The following is a 7,689-nucleotide window of genomic DNA, read 5'->3' on the forward strand; positions in this document are numbered from 1 at the left end:
ATATAAATAGCTGGGAAACAGTCCTAAAGGTATTCCTTATCATAGCTTATTTGTAATTTTTTTTAAAAAAAAATATTGTTAGCTTCTTTAGAAGTGGCTGCGTTTAATACTGAAAAGCAATATAAAATTATTTGGGGGAAAAAATGTAAAAGTTTCCCTGATGCGACAATGTGAGAGTCAAGGGTTTGTGCAAGTACTCTCAGATGTTCTGAAGGGTTTTGCTAAAAGCAGTTTGTTGTGCCAGTAGTCAAACATATGAAGTTAGAGCAAATGTAAACTGAGATGCAGACCAAAGCTATTTTCTCAATATCAGGGAAGAAAAATGTACTTGAACTGTAAATCCATTGGGGAAAATCAAACATCCAGTTCACTTCACCTACAGAATAAATGCTATACAATATCACTGAATAGCAGCATGGGGGGGTGAAAGTTCAGGACCCCAGTTTGCTCATGTATTGAATGATCAAACATAATTTTCCTTGCACGTGCTGAATCCCCAAATGGAGATACCTAGAGGGAAAAGACGTGCAAGAAATGGCTTAAACAAGATTCTGGAATGGCTTTCAGTTTCTTTCATTTTAAATAGAAATACAAAATTAATAAAGCAGATGACTGCAGTCCGAAGACATTAACCCTGACAGAAAAAGTGGTAGAGATTTCCACTAAAGGAAAGCTATGTAAACTAGAAACAAAAAGATCCACAGGCTATACCAAAGTGAGGTATTCGGGATATTTATAAATGGTAGAGTTACATAGGTCAGTTGGTCCCTTCGTTAGAAACCGGCCCCTAATTTCCACAATGATGGTAGCTCAAAATAAAAATAAAAATAAAAAAAAGATCACCACTGTGAGATTCAGGTATCTGACCAGAGGTGGTTATCTACATGAAAATTGACACCAAAAATATTTCCATACAATTCAACATAGTTGTAATTAACTAACCTGCTCTGCTTCTATAGCAGCAACCGTGTAAGTCTTAAAAATCATCCCTAAATAAGCCATTATTAGAGATCTCTAATAATGTCTCATGCAATATATGGACAATAAGCTACTTACTGTCAAAATATTAGACATTCCATCATAGAAGGATGGACTTACAGAAGGAAATGAAACTGAAAGAAGCCACTGGGAGTATGGCTTTATGTTCTCTCTACGTATTTCATTTCCTTGCTTTTATTTCTTTATCTGATTTATATTCCGTGTTTCCACTGGAATACTCAAGGGAAGATATTCTTGCAAATCAGCAATATCTAAGTCAGTCGTAGACTAGGAAGGGAAACCTGGAAGGCTTTTTTAGCGACAATTCACCACCAGTTGCCATTGAGCTCTGCTGGTTGGGCTTACAAGGCACTGTACTTCAGCCTCTTCTGGGGGACCAGTAGCTTCCCCACACTTGCCATACAGTTTTTGATGCTTTCAGTAAGGTAACCCATAGCAGAGGAAAGTATTCTCTTACTAGTATGCAATATGCCTATCCTTACTTTTGCTTCAGCACAATGGCTGAGCATTCGAGAACATGTGATGCCTCCTTAGAAAATGCCAGGTAATTCCTACATACTACCTCAGATAGCGCCAACCAAGCCACACAACTGTAACAGGACCACAACTGCCTCTTCAACACAAAGACAGGTAGTGAGAACAATAGAGTGCAAATACAACACTAAGTGTACCTTATCTCCCAATTAATCCACTTAGAAAACAGGCGCTTTGAAGCACTCCAGGGTAGTCATTCCTGATATGCTACAGTCACTTCCATCTATACTTTTCGGGGTCGATTGTCCATATTCTCTTTAAGCTATTAACAGTATTTTTCTAACAATGCAGGCTAAGCATGCAGACAGGTCACACACATCAGATTCTAAAGAATGCATTGCAGCTGTATAGATTTGTACTCAACAAAATCAGGTTAAAAAAACTGTGTTCTCAGAAACTCAAAACTTCAAGCAAGATTTCCAAAACAAAACCTGAGACAGATGTGGTATTTGCAGAAAAGAAACACACACTGATAAGAGCTTACATTTTTTAAAAAAAGAAAAGAAAAACCCAATATGGCCTTTCATTTGAATGAATGAATGAATGAATGAATGGGTGCAATATGTTGAGGCATTGCTGCAAATGCCAACCCTCATCCTGGAATTTGTGCTTCACCTAGAACTTCAGTCGTTAAGCCACCAGACGTAAGTCAAGGATTACCCGTATATTAATAATTAAGTCAAAGCCCTAAGTTGAAATATGTTGCCTGACCCTGCACTGTACTTGCCAAGAAGGCAAATCAAGAGCCAGAAGTGTTCCTGTAGAAATACAGAACACCCAAGCCCAGTTGCCAACCTGAATGAGAAGGATAAGCTCCAACATGTAAGGCATCCAGGAATAAAAAGTAGGGCCTGCAACTGGGAACTGGGGGTGTGGGTGTGTGTGTGTGTGTGTGGGGGGGTGTGGATGGAGAGAAGCCAGCCAACCCCACAGACAACAGAGTGCCCTGAATCCAAATTTCAAATCAGGAACTTTTGGGCAGACAGTTAAGTTATATATCATTCCAGCTCATTTAATGAATGGGCTTCTCCCATTTGCTCAACGAAAAACCAACTGCCCGAGGAAAGTGTGTGAAGGATGTGCATGAAGGATGTCCGTCATGCAAAGGAGCAAGTGGGGAGGAAACCAATTTAAGGTCGTCGACCTACAACAGTTCATTTAAGTGACCGTTCAAAGTTACAACGGCACTGAAAAATGGGACTTAATTCGTTTTATCAATGGCTGGAAAAAAGGGGGAAAGCTTAGGAAGCTTGTGCATTGTTAAGCAAATGAAATAATGCAGACAGCATGATGTTCATTAAGCACTAATTAAATGTAATAGTAGAAAATGAATAAAACTTAAATTTTAAAAAAAGTGACTTATAACCATTTTTTAGGTTTACGACCTTTGCAGCATCCCCTTGATTATGGCTTCAAAATTTAGATGCTTGGCAGTTGGTTTGTATTTATGACCGTTGCTGTGTCCTGGAGTCACATGATCCCCTTTTGTCACCTCCTCACAAGCAATTCCTCTCGATGGGGAAGCTAGATTCACTTAACAACTGGGTTACTAGTTTATCAACTTAACAAACGTGGCAAGAAAGGTCATAAAATGGGCCAAAATGCACTTAACAAATGTTTTACTTAAGAATGGAAATTTTGGGCTCAATTGTGGCCCTAAGTCGAGGACTACTTGTAGTTGGACACTCTCTCCTGGGTCAATTGGTACAATGGTTGCACTGTGGTTCAGTAACATGTGTCCAAACTGCTTCCTCCAGAAGCAGATCATTCAGACTCTCCAATCGTTACATTTCAGCTCAGAATTTGTCTCTTTCACAATTTAGCTGACCTGACCACCTAAATTGGAAGAGAACTAATTGTCACTTTCCGTGAGATGGGCAGCTGTATAACATTTGCTTAATAAATAACAAATAAGAATAGAAAGGAGAGAGGATTGCATACAATGCCATACAAGAACATCAGGGCTGGCTTAACCTCCCTCTTTGGGTTCAGATGTGCAACGGCACTCTCCGCTTAACACTGCGGGCAGAGAAGGATGCTACCTAGTGCCTGTTTTATTAAGGAGCAACCTTTATACACTGCCTCAATCAACTGACTACAAGACCAAGGATCACTGCCATGGGTGAAAGCAGACTGCGATACCAAGGATCATGGGTGGGAGTAACTATGACTCTCTTAGAGATTTAGTTGTGCGGCCTGGGCACCTCGTCGTGGCGACCGCTGGGGAAGGCACGGGTGTGATCTTGTACCCCCTGTGCTCAAGCTAAGATCCAGGCCACTCCCCTGATGGGTTAACCAACTTGCAGGGGTTTTAGCTGCTGATTATGACAAGATCGAAGAAGTAGTGTCTTGGCCTCTCTGGACCCCAAGACATCAGCAGTAAAGATGGTAATACAAGAAGCACAGATGTTCCCTCAGGCACTTCCAATCACACCACTTCCAGCTCCGGTTCCTGTGTTCCTGTAGGCCAGGGGTCTCTAAACTTAGCCACTTTAAGACTTGTGGACTTCAACTTCCAGAATTCTCCAGCTGGCATGGCTGGCTGGGGAATTCTGGGAGTTGAAGTCCACATATCTTCAAGTGACCAGGTTTGAAGACTTCTACTGTATGCAGTAGTTTCCACTGCAGCAGAATCTCAGTATGCACAAGTTCCATTGACACCCTGTAGAATTCAAAAATCAAACAGGTAGCTGCCTTGCTATCTAAGTGCTGTCTTGGTCCCCTGAAGATGACGAGGCCCTAGGATGCCACGCTGACCATCTCTGGAATATTGGGATGCTCAAGAAGGAGCTTTTTCCTTTACTGGCTTCCCTACTTTCCGGGTCACTTGTCAGAGGCCCAAAGAAGCCTTTCCAATTCATCAAATGGGCTCCTCCATCACTGACCCCTCCATCCTCAGGTTCTCCACCATCACCTTCGTCTTCCAACTATCCATTATCTCCAGCAGGCTCAGTTCTTGATCCTGTCTCTGACCCTAGTTTCATGGAGACCCACCTTATTAGACTTTCCTGTGCAACATCTTCAAGAATTGAAAATGGGAACTGACACCTTGACCTGGATTGCCCATGACCTTTAGTCTGGTAAGCTTAGTCTGAATCGATGTGCAGATCTTCTGCAAGAATATGCCCAATGATGGTTTCCCCATAAATGATACTCTACCGTACTTATAGTCCAAGATAAATTATATTCCCCATAAATGATATTCCATTTATAGTCCAAGAGCATCACCCAACAGTGGAGCAACAAATCCACCCACAGAGTGAATTACGGCATCACCCAACACTTTATAAGCTTGAAAAAAAGATATTGCTTCTACCATGCTATCCAGATGCTTGAAGAATGTGTATCACAGCCCCTTTCTAGTCCACCAGAGATGAACAACTGCTTGTTGTAAGTCTTTGAGACTCCCAGCACAATCAACAGGGTACAACCCATGCACCCATTTGCAATGTTGTGGTCCTTTCTGCATCAGAAGTCATTGTGGCTTTGTGGGACATAAGTGCTACCACACATTTAAGGATCCATCAAATATTCTAAGTACTTCGTATCTGTTATGTTTCCCCCAAAAATCCCATGGTTTTTGTATTCAAGAGAGCACCAGTAACCTCTAATCAATGTATATTTTTAAAAGCTCACTTTAAACTACAGATTCTAAATGACACAATGACCAGCCTTTCTCTCTTCACTGAAAAATTTCAGCCAAAGTGGTACAATTTGCTCATATAGAGTTCATTTATATTTGGTCTATTTGATAACTACATCGAATTAATTATGTCTGCCATGGTCAAAAGATGCTTCTTACCATTCTATAATACTCTTGATAACAGAAACAGAAATGGAACAAGTCATTCAACGAATCTCTTTCAGAGTTCTGTCAACTTATTTTCAAATCCATATAAATGACAGGACACTCAAGATCAAAACACAGAAGTTAATAAATAGGTTTACAAAACAATATAACAATTCAGATTAAGAAAAATGTATCTGTTAGATCTGTATTTCGGGCATCATATCCAAGAGCTAGTTAAATGCTTCAAAGTTTGTTTCTTGGTCTACTGCTGATAAAGTGCATATGCATATATTTTTTCATGTTTCTGAATGGTAAAAAGAGGCTCTGCTAGCCTTTAGAGCAATTGTGAGGAAAAACAAAACAAAACACCAGCTCTTGTGATGTTTCCGAAGGTAATAAAGGCTGGAAAGAGCCTTTTTACTGTTTGGAAACATGTTTTTTTTTTCCCCTGGCTTTTCTGATTGGAATGCTACGAACATGATGTTTCTGAATTGTAGAAAGATTAGAAAGAAGATCAGACATTCAGAACGCAAGCTTCTTTTCTCCAATCTGGTGTTGGGAGTTCCCCTCTGTGGGGGTTGGGGGATTCTGGTGCTAGGCTGGGGAAAATCTCGAAGATCTTTGCAGCCTCATGCAGGATTTCCCCTCCACCTCCAGGAGAGAAGGGGAAACCCTTTTGCAGGCAATAGCAGCAGCTTACACTAGTTTTCTGGGGAAACTGGGAAGAGAAGATTGCAACACTTAACAACCTGTTTTAAGTGCAAACAAGTCGCCAACTGCCTGCCTGAAATGCTATCACCGGACTGCAGGGATGCAGCAGTCGTAACTTCAAGGATGGGTTGTATGTGATATTATTCAATATATTTGAACTGTCATCAAGTGACAAACTGTAACTTGAGAACTTATGTGTATATCTTTCCTCATTATTCTGATTAATGGCAAGAATTTTATAACAGTTTCTGATAAAGCGTAAGAACGAAAAAGGGCATTTTTCATCTTCCCCCAGCGAGGATGTCACAGAGGACGGAGCATTCTGTACAACCAATGTAAGAAAAATGCAGGCTAGCTGATCTGACCAGCAATGTTCTCAAGTACTGGGGGGCATTTCACCTAGTGGCACTGCTTACATAAACTGTTTGCATTTGACAATAGTCTTGTGCTGGAGATACGTTTTCAATATGGATTTTTATACATCTGTTGCTGTGCTTTTGGTGAGATGGGCGGGGGCTATATAAATTGAATTAATAAATAAATCTTGTACAAACAGAAGATAATCAGGAACACAAATATCCTATGAATAACACATTTATCCATGTAAACTAGTAAAGTAACCATAATACTATGATAATCATCAAGCAGCAAGAAGACTGAAAAAATAAAATTACAATAGTTAACAAAACAGTTCAACACATATACTCTTGCTGCCTCTAACACATGCTTGTCCCTTGCATTCACTCAGCTACAAGTAACCAAGACCCTCATATTCAACATACCAGTTCATGCATTGGTATAAGTCCCACAAAAATATTTAAACCTGCCTGATTTATCAAAACATTTAAATATTTCCCTACCATCAAATAAGTGAATAGATCTTAATTTTAGTTATATAATAGTTTCAAAACATGGATTTATTCCACTCAAACGACTAGCAAACTTTAAAAAAGTTATTTCAAGAAAGAGACACACACACAAAATTTCCTAAAAGGGCAAGAAAACCAGTGTTTGGATTGATGGCACAATTTATTAGGACTGTGTCTTACCAACAGAAATTTAGCCCTGTGCAGGTGTTAATTTAGTAGGCTCTAAGCATAGAAAATTCCTGATAAATTGTGCCTACAGTAAAGCAATAGCAGCTGTGTACATTAATTTAAGCATGCTCACCTTATACCTATTTAGACCCAGTGTTCCTTCAAGCAAGTACATTCCACTAACAGATTCTTCTAACTCCCCCATTCATGTAGTCTTTGACTTAGCATCTCCAGAATGTTGCCCCCCCCCCCGAAAAATGCAGTTATTACTGGAGGATTGAGTGGGAAATTAATAAAAATGGTCTCCCTATTCTCATTCAAATATCCAGGCTGTCAAAAATCTGGCAATTTTTTGGCTATCAGGAACTGGCAAGGTTTTTTTTTCCAGTGGAAAGTGCCAAAATATTAAAAACACAGTAATACAAATAGCTGGAATACCACAAAAATAACCTATTCTCATATATCTCAAAGTTCTAAATAAAAAATGCTGAAATCTCAATGTATCTTTGTTCTTATCTAACTTCCTGTAAGTTCCTGCAAGGTATTTGCTAACTTCCTGACATTTTACATTCTGGCAGCAGCCTTCATTTCCTATAAAATGAATCTAAAAGTAATCTC

The sequence above is a fragment of the Notechis scutatus genome, chromosome 2 (genome assembly GCF_049901735.1).
Source record: "Notechis scutatus isolate UNSWTSFEM ecotype Mainland chromosome 2, rNotScu1.2, whole genome shotgun sequence".
NCBI lineage: Eukaryota > Metazoa > Chordata > Lepidosauria > Squamata > Elapidae > Notechis > Notechis scutatus.